Source organism: Papio anubis, chromosome 8, assembly GCF_008728515.1.
Source record: "Papio anubis isolate 15944 chromosome 8, Panubis1.0, whole genome shotgun sequence".
NCBI classification, from domain to species: domain Eukaryota; kingdom Metazoa; phylum Chordata; class Mammalia; order Primates; family Cercopithecidae; genus Papio; species Papio anubis.
This window is the reverse complement of record NC_044983.1, coordinates 96,246,616-96,261,030: the sequence shown is the minus strand read 5'-3', so window position 1 is coordinate 96,261,030 and position 14,415 is coordinate 96,246,616.

Genomic DNA, 14,415 nt, shown 5'->3' with positions numbered 1-14,415 from the left:
GTAAAATCTGATTTTTTCCCCCTTTTTAAAGTCTGAGTTTCCAGGCTGGATGTGGTGGGTCACTCCTATAATCCCAACACTTTGGGAGGCCGAGGCAGGTGGATCGCTTGAGGTCAGGAGTTTGAGACCAGCCTGGCCAACACGTCAAAACCCCATCTCTACTGAAAACACAAAAATTAACTGGGCGAGGTGGCGCGTACCTGTAGTTCCCGCTACTCTGGAGGCTGAGGCACAAGACTCTCTCGAACCCTGGAGCTAGGTGCAGTGAGCTGAGGTCACACCACTGCACTCCAGCCTGGGGGACAGAGTGAGATTCTGTCTCAAACAAAAAAAAAAAAAAAAGTCTGAGTTTCCGTTAATCTTTTATACCTGCTGGGCCTTCTTTTAAATAAAAAATAATGAGGAAATGGCTGTGTATGCAGAGTTGACGAGTCCCTCACTGGGTGGCCCTGCCGCTCACGTTATAGCTCTGTTGGGGGACTTGCACGCTATGTTGTTTTATTTTCTCTCTCATCGGTCTCCTCTCCAGGCTGTGGTTTTAAGGGGAGTGGAGAAGCTGTGCTTTTTCATCAAAGTGTCCTTACACGGCATCCAGGACATTCAATATTTATTAAACAAGCGACCAAAACAACAGTTGTGTCTGGGGAATATTCTTTCTCATTCTTAACATTTCAGAGGCCACCACCAAGGAAGTTGTGTAATTTTACCAGAAAAGCTTGTGGTGAGACGGCTGGGGGGAGGGAGAAATCACCCTGGGAAGGCCATCTCCCCTGCACCACCAGATGGGTCCCCGCCAGCAGCAGCTCCTGGATATAACCCCACCGTTCCAAGTCCGGCCCCTGTTGTGTAGGCTGAGAAATTCAGTTGCTGCTTACTCCCAGGCTGAGTGAGCTTGAGGCACCTGTCTCACAAAACCCAGAAAGTTGATGAAAAGAGGAACTCTCAGGCCGTTTGGAATACACGTGCATTTGTTGGTTGATACTTGCTCCTCCTTGAGGCTTGGAGATGCACGTACATGGAAAACTAGGTTATAACCAGGAGGCTGCCTGTTCAGCCTGGGATCCAAGATGGATGGGTAGTGAGCTAGCGGATCCTAAGTGGATCCTAAGTGCAGATGTTGCCAAGCTCTGCAGTACCTGGCAAACAGACCGGGAACTTGTTTGGCAGGGCTGGGGACCCACCCTGCAGATGCTTATATCACTCGGCTTCCTTGTCTGAGCATTTTTCTCACCTGATTTACACATCCCTTTTTTGAACATGTGCGTGCCTTCAGGCAGCTCCCTGCCAGCTCTTCCCAGCTAAGACCAAACCATTCTCTTTAAGGGTGAAGTTGCCCACATCTGTGCACAGTCGTGATGATTTGTACTTCACAATCGAACTCTCTGGGAGCAATCTGGCTTCCAGATTCTTTTGATTCGAATGCTCTGCCTAGTTGGTTCTATATGGAGTTTCCGTCAAAGAAGCATCCTCTGACCACCGTAGTAACTGTGAAGAAATTCCACTCTTTACTCAAAGAACATTCAAGGGAATAATAACCCACAGCAACACGTCTGCAATGCTTTTTTTCTCTGCTCGCTGGTTCTCGAATTCCCAAAGTTCCTTCATTCTCTGGCATCCTAAGTTACAGACTCACTCCAGCCCAGTTCAGGTGGTTTTTCTGCCTTTCTTTCTCCTCAGTTACCAGCTCTTTGTTGTGAATGGACTCGGTCTCACTGGCTAAAGTCTTTCCTCTTTTCTTCCGTCTTATTCTCTCTCTACTCATTCTGCGTTATCAAAGGCACCGCTTTAGGGGATGGGAGAGGAAAAGAGAGGGCGAGGAAAGCAGGAAAAGGATGTTCCTAAGTTCGTTGCTATCTAAATTTCACCCAGCCAGCAACCTGAGGACAAAATGGCTCGCAGGTCAGGCTCCCCGCCCCGTGGAGCTTCCCTGTTCTTGAGAGAGAGAGAGAGACGAGTCGCTGCTGCCTACCCTGATGGACAGATGGGAGTGCAGATAGGACAGAGGTGGGGACAGCATTCACAGTGCACGTCGATGATGGTGTGGACACATTATATGGATGTTTGTCTGCTGTACTGCTGCCCCTCTCTCAGGAACCTCAGCTGGGAGCTAGAACCAGCAAAGATAAAGACCTCCGAAAGCAAGAGGGGCTACTTCTAGGGGTATAAGTAGAAGTCCAGGTGCTTCTGGTGGAAGGAGAGCAGCCTTGCCCTAGTCAGGGAGAGATCCAGGACTCAACATCCTTCTCTGTGATATACCAACAAGAAGTGGGGGAGTAGGGCACATGGGCAGGAAGGCCACCTCTGCTGGCCATGAGGACAGAGTGGCAGGAGTTACCACCAGCTCCTTGGTTCCATGGGATGGAGAAATGGAGAGACTTGTGAGCAGCCTGTAATTGGGGTGCAAGCTGCAGACCCTGGCCTTCGAGGGCAAAGGGCTACCTACTAAGCATAGCTCAGCCTATGCCAGCCTCCCTGCCACACGCTGAGCCACCGCACGATGCCCCATCATTTATTCTGCCTCCTTCGGCCTCACCCCTCCCCCAGGTGTCTGCCATTACAAATAATGTGGCTGTAAACATCCTTGTACATTCAGCCTGGTGCTTCGGCTTCTGTTGGGTAGACTCCCAGGAGTAGAACTGTCAAGTCAAAAATTAAAATTTTTATTGTAATAGATGTTGCCAGATTGCGTTCCCAAATGCCTGTAGCCATTTGCAATTCCAACAGTGCGTGAGAGTTCCCTTTTCTCTGCATCACTGCCAATAAAGGTGTCATAGCTATTTTCATTTTTTTTTCCAGTCTAGTAGACATAAAGTTACTTTAATTTGCATTTCTCTGATGTCTGGTGAGTTTGGGTATCTTTTCAGATGTTTGTGGCTATCAAGAGCTGCCTGTCTCTCAACTGTCATTTTCTTGTCTTCTTTTCTTTCATTTTCTCTTTCTTTTTCGTCTTCTTCTTTTAAGTTGTAGGGACAGGGTCTCACTACATTGCCCAGGCTGGTCTCAAACTCCTGGCCTCAAGCAATCCGCCCACCTCAGCCTCCCAAAGTGCTGGGATTACAGGCGGGAGCCACTGTGTCTGGCCTCTTTCTTTCATTCTCTTTTGTGCCTTCTTGTCAATTATAAAGGGTTTTCTGTGTATTATAAATATAATTATTCATATTATAAATATTTCACTTTGAAGATTTGTGTGCTTCAGCTTAAGAAAATTATTTTGTTATTTCTTTGATGATTTTCTACCCGTATTTTTCATGTTTGCTGTCTGTGGAACTCTTATTAATCAGCTTGCAGTCCAGAAGGCAGGAAGTTGGTGAGGGAAGATGGAGGTAACGTGAAAAGATCAAGGACCAGGTAGAGCCATGAGCACAGGCCAGAGACCTGCAGGGATGGACCGAGACCCCTGCCAGTTCCTCTGCCCTGGGTGGTGTAGTGTGGGTGGCTGCCTTTGGTCATGGGGGCCAAATACACACCTGTCCCAGTAGTCAGAGCAGATGAAGGAGGACCCAGGGGAAGATGGAGCAGTGGCAGTCCTGGTGGCCCTGCACACCAGATGAGCCATCAGATCATTAGAGCTGCAAATTGGCTACTGCTTCATTTCTACCCTCCAAATCTCCCAAGAATCTCTTTTGTGTCCTGCCCTAACTGAAATATACAAGGAATGAAATTCTGGGAAATGTAGTTCAGCCTGGCCAGGGTGACACATTACAAAGCCACCACAGCTTCCTTTGAGATCTTGCTTAACACTCATATAGCACATTTAACATTCATAACGCACCTATAACTGAGTGCCAGCTACTATCCTAAGCAGTTTATGTATATTAACTTATTTAATTTTTGTAATGCTCCTATGAGGTAGCTATTATTATTAATAACCCTATTTTACAGATGTGGAAACTGAGAACAGAGAGGTGAGGCAACTTACCTAAAGACACAGAGCCAGTAAATGGCAGAGCTGAGATTTAAACCCAGAGAGTCTGCCCCGGGGGCTTATATGCTCCACTACCACACCATGCAAAAGAAGTATTGTCCCTGGCCAAGTGGATGTTTAATAGTGAAAACTGGTGCACTGCACAGCTCTTATTTGAGAACTGTTTATTGAATTTTTTTTTTTTTTAAATTTTGGACTCTCCCAATGGACGTGGGTTGATGAATCTATATTGCACTCAGGAATCTATGTTCTAGTAAACAGAGGGTCAATATAAAGTGCACTGCTTGAAGATCTGCATTCTGCATTGCCTGGGCTCCCTGCTTTAACTTCACAGGTGCAGTTCCTGCCAGCAGAGCAGATGAGGAAGGCTCCCGGGAGCGGGGGTGGCCTCCTCATGTCTCTCCGCAGGCTCTGTGCTCCTGGGAGCTGAGGCCCCCAGGCTGGGACTAGCCCTGGAGAAGCTTCTGTGTCCTGTGCCTCTCTGTACTTCTCAGTATGAGGTAATCTGCTTTGCCCCAGTACTCTTCCCTTGGCTTATGGGAAAACACACAGTAGCCTTCCCCATGTAGCCACAGCGTGGAGGTCCTCCACAGTGAGCATTCATCCTGCCTCAGTCATAGGGAGTCACAGAGACGGCAGGCCACCTCTCCAGCTCTTTTACCATGGAGTGGGTCGGCCATTAGAAGGGACCTGGGCAGCCCACTCACCTCCCAGCGTTTTGTACACACTGGCCCTCCTGCTCAGAAGCCCCTCATCCATGTCTGCTGCAGCTCTGGCCGTTCCCAAGAAAGGATGTGAGTGTGGGGGCCCAGCCTCCTCAGCACCTTTCAGGAGCCAGGGACCCATGCCATTTGGCGCTCGTGGCACAGGGCTTTGCAGATTCCTGGGTCTGGCCACTGGGGCTGCTGTGGGCAGTGCAAGATTTCGCAGAGAAGACTTCCGGCTGTGGCAGAGCGGCAGCTTCCCTGCACGCATCCCCAAGACTGAATCCTGGCTGGCTCCAAGGGTGAAGGGAGTGTTGGAATTGCACAACCAGACCCTTGCCTGCCCCCCAGCCTGCCTGCCTTGTAGGGCTCATTGCACCAGGCCCCACCCCAGAGCTTCTGATTCCAAGGGTCTGGAGTGGAGCCTGAGAATGTGTACTTCTTTTTTTTTATTTTTTCTTAGAGACAGAGTCTCACTCTCTTGCCAAGGCTGGATTGCTGTGGCGTCATCATAGCTCACTGTAACCACAAATTCCTAGACTCAAGCAATCCTTCCACATCAGCCTCCCAAGTAGTTGGGACTACAAGGTGTGCACCACCATGCCTGTTTTTTATGTCTGTTTGTTTGTTTTTTAGTAGAAATGAGGTCTTGGTATATTCTCCAGGCTGATCTCGAACTCCTGCACTCAAGCAATCATCCGGCCTCAGCTTCCCAAAGTATCAGCATCTGAGGAAAATGTGCATTTCTTACAAGCTCTCCCAGATGATGTGGCTACTGCTGCAAAAGGTGCTGCATTTTGACAGCCACTGCTTTCTGTAATACTGCCTTCTCCTCTCTGAGGCCTCTGAGGCATGACACTGTTCCAGTACTGACTGCTAAATTTTCACTGCCAGCCAGGCCAGGGGGGCCATCCATTCTGCCTCTCCTAGCGCTGAGTTGGTCAGCATCAGCAAAAGCTGCCTGGAGGCCAGAAGACAGACACCCCGTGGCCGCAGCCCTCTCACTGCTGTCCTGATTCCCCACACAAAGTGTTCGCTGTGGCGCAAACTTGCTGACAAGCACCCCACTGTGTTGGGGATGAACCAAATCATTACAACCATTAGACCCATGGATTCCTGGCTCTGAAAACAGATGCAAAAGCTCCCCTGATCTCCTGACCAACCCACCCCAGGGACACCCTCTTTCAGACCTGCTGTGGAAGGCCCCGAGCTGGGACATGACCCGGCAGAGGTCTGAGAACGGCTTTCCCTGCCAACTGATATCAAGACCCCTAGGGCCTGGCAGTTGAGGCATGAATAAATATATTACACAGGAGTCCTTTCAGCCATAAAGAGTCTGTCCCCCAGCCTTGTATTCAAAACCAGAGTCGGGCCCAGTGGCTCACTTGTAATCCCAGGACTTTGGGAAGCTGAGGTGGGAGGATCACTTGAGTCCAGGGGTTTGAGACCAGCCTGGGCAACATAGCAAGACCCCTGTTTCTACAAAAAATAAAATTAGCTGGATGTGGTGGTGTATCTATAGTCCCAGCTTCTCAGCAGGCTGAGGTGGGAGGATCACTTAAGCCCAGGAGGTAGAAGCTGAAGTAAACCATGATTGCATCACTGCACCCCAGCCTGGGTGAGAGTGAGACCTTGTCCCAAAAAGCAAACCAAAAACCTGAGACAAGTGCCCTGACTGGCAAAGAGAAGTCACTTTGGCTGGGGATTCTAGAACACCAGCCTTCCAGAAAATGCATTAAGGTGCCCCTTCTCAAAGCTTCCATGGACTCCCTGACTTTCAGGCAGTCTCTTTTTCTTTTGTCCTCTCTCCCTCCTTGGCCGCTTCTTCCTATTCTATGTACTTCAGGTGCAGAGTAAGGCATTTGCATGTTCAGAGCTGCTAATGGCCTCGTCGGTGTTTAAACATGGACTGTCTAGTCCACATGTCTTAACCTGGGACCTGAATCCAGATGGGGACTGAAGGGTGGGCAGGTCAGCAGGTGCTGAGGCATTCATCTGTGAAGTGCCCACAGACAGCATTAGAGTAAATCGGAAGAATGGTGTCAGCTAACTAAGGCTCCCACACAACGCTTCCAGAGTGGAAAAATCTAAATTGCTTTCACTCTCAGCCTCGAGTGAGAGAAAGAGAATACCCCTCACTGGGGCTCTTTCTGCTGAACACTTTGCATGGACAGCTACTTGATATTCACAATCAATAGAGTAATTCATGGGGTTGTGCTGACTACCAGAAATCAGTCAGCTATTTACCTAACTTTTAAATGGGTTCAAGAGTTTCAGAAAACTGCTTGTATGTGATCGATTGTAATCTCAGACACAAAGGGGTGCGTGATTTTTATTAGTATACAATTGGTTTCTCACTGACACTACTACAAATATTAAATTAAAAAAATCAATTTGAAAGGGGTGCCAAATTGTGGCCTGCCACAATTCTCAATCTGACACTGTATAAAGTCTATGAAAATGAATGAGGATGTTGTGTGCATGTACCATTTTCTGGGTGAATATTCATAGCTTTTGCTGCATGTTCAAAAGAGCTCTAAAACAACCCCACCAACCATAAAAAGGCAGGAAGCTTAGAGGCTTAGATGAAGCTCACAGGCCCCTTCCAAACTCTCCTTCCTCCCTCCTTCCCTCTGCACAAGCATCTTCCCTCTTCTTGGCTCCCCACATAGCCTGATGCTTCACTATACTGAGACCCAATTGCTTCACTCATCACTAACCAACCTCGGGATTAAAAAGGGCTTTATGATCCAAGTAAAATAATAAACATAAAAATACCTTCTAAAATTCTACAAAAGTAAAGAGTTAAAAAAAAGTCCGGGGGTGCCAGTGTTGGGAAAGTTAATTTGATGACTGATTACTAAGCACCTGCCTGACTATCCACGGGCTGCTCACATCATGGCCTAAGTGCTTCAGGGCAATGACAGCAGTGGCCCGACTAGAAGCTTCCTGTCTCACTTACTGCCCATATCAACCCTATGAAGTGAGTACTGTTACCCCCAACTTACAGATGAATAAACTGGGGCCTAAAGAGGTTAGATAACTTGTCAATTACACACAAGAGTTTGAACTGGAGGCATTCTTGTTAGGACCCTAATTCTGAACCATTGTTGAGACACCACTATGTGCCAGAAGCTGTGTGAAGCCTGCTATGAGTATTTAACTTATTTAATCCCCATGACAAACCCATGAAATAAATACTATTATTGTTCCCGTTCTCCATTGAGATGGAGAAAGATTAAATCGCTTGCCCAAAGTCACATAGCTGATAAATGTTGGAGCTGCGGTTTTACCCACACAGTTTTACTCCAGAGTTCATCCCCTTTACTTTTCCACTGAAACGCACAGGATTTAAGGAGCTGCATAAACCAGCCTCCAAATAACAATTTGGGGCCATTAATGAGAAGCCATTTCTCTTATCAGAGGATACAAGATTTTTTTTTTTTTGAGATGGAACCTCACTCTGTTGCCTAGACTGGAGTGCAGTGGCGAGATCTCGGCTCACTGCAACCTCCACTTCCCAGGTTCAAGTGATTCTCCTACCTCAGCCTCCCAAGTAGCTGCAATTACAGGTGCCTGCCACCACACCCAGCTAATTTTTGTACTTTTAGTAGAGACAGGGTTTCACCATGTTGGTCAGGGCTGGTCTCGAACTCCTGACCTCAGGTGATCTGTCAGCCTCGAACTCCCAAAGTGCTGGAATTACAGGCGTGAGCCGTCGTGCCCGGCCAGGATTTCTTAAGATTCAATAACTTATCAGTGATTATTTCATCAGTCTTTCAGGCAGTTTTTCTAATCACACATTGATTTCAATGAACACTTGCCTACTGTGTACAAAAATAATTGGATGCGGTGCTGAACAAGACGAGGTTTGTGCCCTCTGGGCGTCTCTGTCTAGTCTGGCAGACAGACGCATACAAGAAAACACCATGGAAAACAGACTGATTAGATGCCCTGGAGATGTGCTCCAGGATTCCGGAGAGAATTCGTGGCTTCTGCCGGCCGTTAGGTTCCAGCGGATGGGGGTAGGGTTGGGAGAGGCGTGACTGGCGTGTTTTCAAGTGGCGCCCGCAGCCAGCCAAGGCGAAACGCAGGACTGAGGGCTTTCCCGGCCCACTAGCTCCTCTGCTGGCTCCCAACTGTAAGAAGTGGATGCCGTGGTCTCCGCATCCAGCCGTCACGTGCTGCAGCAGCGAGCTCTTTGTTTTCCATCATTCCCTGGCCTAGGCGGGGATGAATTTCAGAGTCATGGGGTTTTACTTGGTCACACCTGGTCAGACCCTTCTCTCAACACGTCCAGCCCTGTCTCGAGGACATGAAGTCCTTGGGGTCCCCGCCTGCCCATCTCCCAGCTGATGATTAACTGTAGCTGACAACCCAGCGTTACATAAGAGGATTATGAAACTCTGTTAACAGGGAGGTAGGTGATCTGTATGTATAAATAGACAAAAACCCACGAGTCTGCTGCTTTAAGACTCAGAGACATCTAGTGGCAGGAAATTATACCTGCAGTCCTGGCCCATCCACCCCAAATAAACGACTTTTTAAAAGTTCTAAATTGTGAAACTTTTGTACCCATCCAATTTGGGAGGCTTTGGGTTAAATTACGTCGAAAGAAAAACGGACAGGTTTTTAATTTTTAGGAGTACAGTATTGTCTTTAATAAAAAAGTCCCATAAACCTATCTTAAAACTGTTTTCCTCCAAAGTTTTAAATGCACACAGTTACATATAGCATGTGAGAGAGAAAATTAGAATATAATGACTCTATTAAAAACTTTTCGGCTGGGCGGGGTGGCTCATGTCTGTAATCCCAGCACTTCGGGAGACTGAGGTGGGCAGATTGCTTGAGCACAGGAATTTGAGACCAGCTTGGGCAACATAATAAGACCTCGTCTCTACTAAAAAAAATTTTTTTAAATAGCCAGGTGTGGTGGCATGCACCTATAGTTCCAGCTACTTAGGAGGCTGAGGGGGAGGATCCCTTGAACCCAGGAGGTCGAGGCAGCAGTGAGTTGTAATGGCAGCCCTGCACTCCAGCCTGGGTGACAAAGTGAGACCCTGTTTCAAAACCAACCAACCACCAAGGGTTAGCCGGGACCTCTTCAAGGAGAACTACAACCACTGCTCAGTGAAATAAAGAAGGGACACAAACAAATGGAAGAACATTTTATGCTCATGGATAGGAAGAATCATCCTTCGTGAAAATAGCCATACTGCCCAGGTAATTTGTAGATTCAATGCCATCCCCATCAAGCTACCAATGAGAGTTTCTTCACAGAATTGGAAAAAACTGCTTTAAAGTTCATATGGAACCAAAAAATTGCCAAGACAATCCTAAGTCAAAGAACAAAGCTGGGCATCCAAGCTACCTGACTTCAAACTATACTACAAGGCTACAGTAACCAAAACAGCATGGCACATGGTACAAAATAGAGTTATAGACCAATGGAACAGAACAGAGTCCTCAAATAATGCCACACATCTACAGCCATCGATCTTTGACAAGCCTATAGGAAACAGAAATGGGAAAGGATTCCCTATTTATTTAATAAGTGCTGGGAGAATTGGCTAGCCATAAGTAGAAAGCTGAAACTGGATCCTTTCCTCCTTACTCATATATGAAAATTAATTCAAGATGGATTAGAGACTTAAAATGTTAGACCTAATACCATAAAACCCTAGAAGAAAACCTAGGTAATACCATTCAGGACATAGGCATGGGCAAAGGACTTCATGTCTAAAACACCAAAAGCAATGGCAACAAGCCAAAATTGACAAATGGGATCTAATTAAACTAAAAGAGCTTCTGCACAGCAAAAGAAACTGCCATCAAGTGAACAGGCAACCTACAGAATGGGGAGAAAATTTTTGCAATCTACTCTCATCTGACAAAGGGCTAATATCCAGAACCTACAAAGAACTCCAAACAAGTTTACAAGAAAAAACAAGCAACCCCATCAAAAGAGTGGGCAAAGGATATGAACAGACATTTCTCAAGAAAATGCATACAGCTAACAGACATGAAAAATGCTCATCCACTGTACATCAGAGAAATGCAAATCAAAACCACAATGAGATACCATCTCACACCAGTTAGAATGGCAAATGCATTAAAGTCAGGAAACAACAGGTGCTGGAAGATGTGGAGAAATAGAACACTTTTACACTCTTGGTGGGATTGTAAACTAGTTCAGCATTATGGAAAACAGTATGGCGATTCCTCAGGATCTAGAACTAGAAGTACTGTATGACAGCCATCCCATTACTGGGTATATACCCAAAAGGATTATAAATCATGATGTTATAAAGACACATGCACATGTATGTTTATTGCGGCACTATTCACAATAGCAAGACTTGGAATCAACCCAAATGTCCATCATTGTGACAGACTGGATTAAGAAAATGGCACATATACACCCATGGAATACTATGCAGCCAGAAAAAGATGAGTTTGTAATCGCTGGCAGGGCATGGATGCAGCTGGAAAACCATCATTCTCAGCAAACTGTCGCAGAACACAAAATCAAACACCGCGTGTTCTCACTCATAGGTGGGAACTGAACAATGAGATCACTTGGACTCGGAAGGGGAACATCACACACCAGGGCCTATTATGGGAGGGGGAGGGGAGGGATTGCATTGGGAGTTATACCTGATATAAATGACTTGAGTTGATGGAGTGCTGGCGAGTTGATGGGTATATACCTAACATGGCACAGAAATAGCCACATATGTAACAAACCTGCACGTTATGCACATGTACCCTAGAACTTAAAGTATAATAATAATAAAAAAAAGTAAAAAAACAAAAAAACAAAAAAACCAACCAACCAACCAACCAACCAAACAAACAAACAACACCTCTGTAGAACTTCTTTATATATTCTGGATATGAGTCTATTTACAAAAAATAAACATTTGGTTTATGTTTATGTTGTAAGTCTTTTATGTTCCCTGAAGGATCAAGCTTTTGGAAACTCAAAAGCCAGGGTGGCACTCTCTTTTCTCTGCCATCGCTTTTTTCTGCTCTGAAGTCATGAACCCCAAACAGCTTCCTTGACAGATGGGGTGGGTACATGAGCTACAAATATTTTTTCTCATTTTTGCTTTTTCAGTCTTTCAGTGGTATCTTTTCATGATAAAAAGAAAACTTCTTAATTTTAAAGCAGCCAAATTAAAAATTTAATTGGGCTGGGCCTGGTGGCTCACGCCTATAATCCTAGCACCTTGGAAGTCTGAGGTGGGAGGATTGCTTGAGCCCAGGAGTTGGAGATCAGCTTAGGCAACATAATGAGACCAGTCTCTACAAAAAACTTTAAAAAAATTAGCTGGATGTAGTGGCATACACCTGTAATCCCAGCTACTCAGGAGGCTGAGATGGGAGGATCACTTGAGTGTGGAAGGTTGAGGCTGCAGCAAGCCGTGCATGACAGAGCAAGACTATCTCAAATTTTTTAAAAAGTTAATTTATGGTCATTACGATCTTCTGCTGTGATATCTAGAAACTTATTCTTTGACCTTTCACATTTAGGTCTATAGTCCACCTGAAATTGATGTTTGTGTATGGATATCCCATTGACCCAGAACCACTTAGTAAGAAGATTGTCCTTTCTGCTATGGCTCAACATGCCACTTTTGTCATAAATCAAGTGTCCATTAATGTGTGGGTCTGTTCTTTGACTCCCTATTTTGTTCCATTGGTCTACTTGCCTATTCTTGTACCATTACTATTCTGCCTTAATTATTGTAGCTTTATAGTAAGTCTTTTTTATCTGATGGATTATCTTCCAACTTGCTTCTTCTTTAATATTGTCTGTAGTAGTCTTGGCCTCTTGCATTTCTATATACATTTTAGAATCAGCTTATGAATGTTCCCAAAAAACATGCTGGGATTTTCAATACATTGGTGAATGCATTGAATCAATATATCAATTTAGGGAACATTTTTACATCTTTTAACTATCTGAACCAAATATTTAGGAGAATACATAATGAGAAAGCTTCCCAAACACAGTCTGGAAAATATATTTTCCTGGGTAGGGGGAAAACAAGGAAAGCCGCAAGGGAAATAATTTAGTGTGGGCATTGGTGGGTTCCAGAGAAAGCGGTCTTGTCCTCATACCACAAGCTAAGCCCTGGGAAGACCGTAAGATGCCCAAGTAGGGTGTGGAACGTGAGGGTGTGAGCAGCAATGAAACTTGTGTTTTCCTATAGATCCCTAAGGAAGTTGCAAGACCCTAACGAAGAAGTGGCTATATCATATCACCTGCCAGATGGGGCTTAGGCAGCCTCCCAGAGCTTCCTACACTGAAGAATCATACAGGAGCAGCAGAGCCATCCCCGAGCGCCCATGGGTAGCATAGTAGCGGGAGAAGGAAATACAAGCTCTTGTAGTGCTCACCGAGCACAGGGTTGAGCATGGGGTGCCCTGGCAGTTACCCGCCTAACCAGATGACATGACATCCATCCACTACATCTTGACCTCAGGTAGGCTTCCCATTTAGTCACAAAACTGGGGGAAAGTGGATGGAAGAGTAAATCCCAAACTGAGTGACCCTGCATTTTGCCACCCCAGTGGAATAGTGACACAAGATAGAATTAAGTTGAGCTACAGAAAATGATGAAAATATTATTTCTTTAGTGCCTGTTTTTGTGGACTGAGATGTATGATACATACCAGCCACATACTCATGGGAGATAAATGGGACTTTTAAATAAGACTGTAAGATATTTGAAGAAAACCATCTCCCTTTATAGTTGTTTACATGCACACACACACACACACACACACACACACACACACACACACACTTGCGTATTATTAGGCTAGTGCCAAAGTAATTGCAGGTTTTGTCATTACTTTCAATGGCAAAAACCACAATTACTTTTGCGTCAACCTAATAGTAAGGATTCCAGCTGAAAACAGATGACAGGCTCAAGATGGGTAATTTACACATTTATAGGTAGGCTTTACCAAAACTATCAAGGGATCATGCTGTACCCTGAGGTTAACCAAAGCAAGAAACTTCACCATTAGACCTGAAAAGGGAGAGGGGGGAACCCAGAGAGGATGCTTCAGGGCCAGGTCCTCCAGATAGGAGCTGTGGACTTTGCTAGAAGGAGGTCATGTGCAGCCCAAAGCACACTCTTGGCATTGACATAGAGAGGGAGCTTGGGGAGTATATCTCACCCCCACTTTCTAATCTCTCCTGGTGCATCCCCATGGGAAACCCAACTAGAAGCCAAGAGGCAAGGGAGATGTCGATGGTGTCCACATGGGCTAACCTCACCAAGAGCAGAGCAGAAGAGAAAGGGAGAAAGTGGAGCTACAGGGGCGAATGGAAGATACCCAACATTAATGCTTTGCTCACACCTTGTCGCATAAAATATGTTTATATCTCACTCCATTAGCTACCTAAGCTCATGAAGATAAATTTCTGACTCCATTTCTGTTCTCTTTCTTTCTCCCTCTCTTACATGCATGCACTTGCACACATACACACACATGCCATTTATTCCTTTTTTTGTTCATTCATTATTCATGGTATAATCAGCTTTTTTTCTGAATATACAATATAGATTTTTTCAAAATATAGAAAATACACAAAGAAGTTAAGAAGAAAGTGAAGATCAATTTAATTCCACCACCCAGAGATGATTACTGTTAATGCTTTAATCCTATCTCTTTATGTATCTTTATAATTTATACACATTTGTATGCATATTTCAGAAACGAATCCTACCATGCCAAGATGTTTTATAACATAATGTTCCCTCTCAA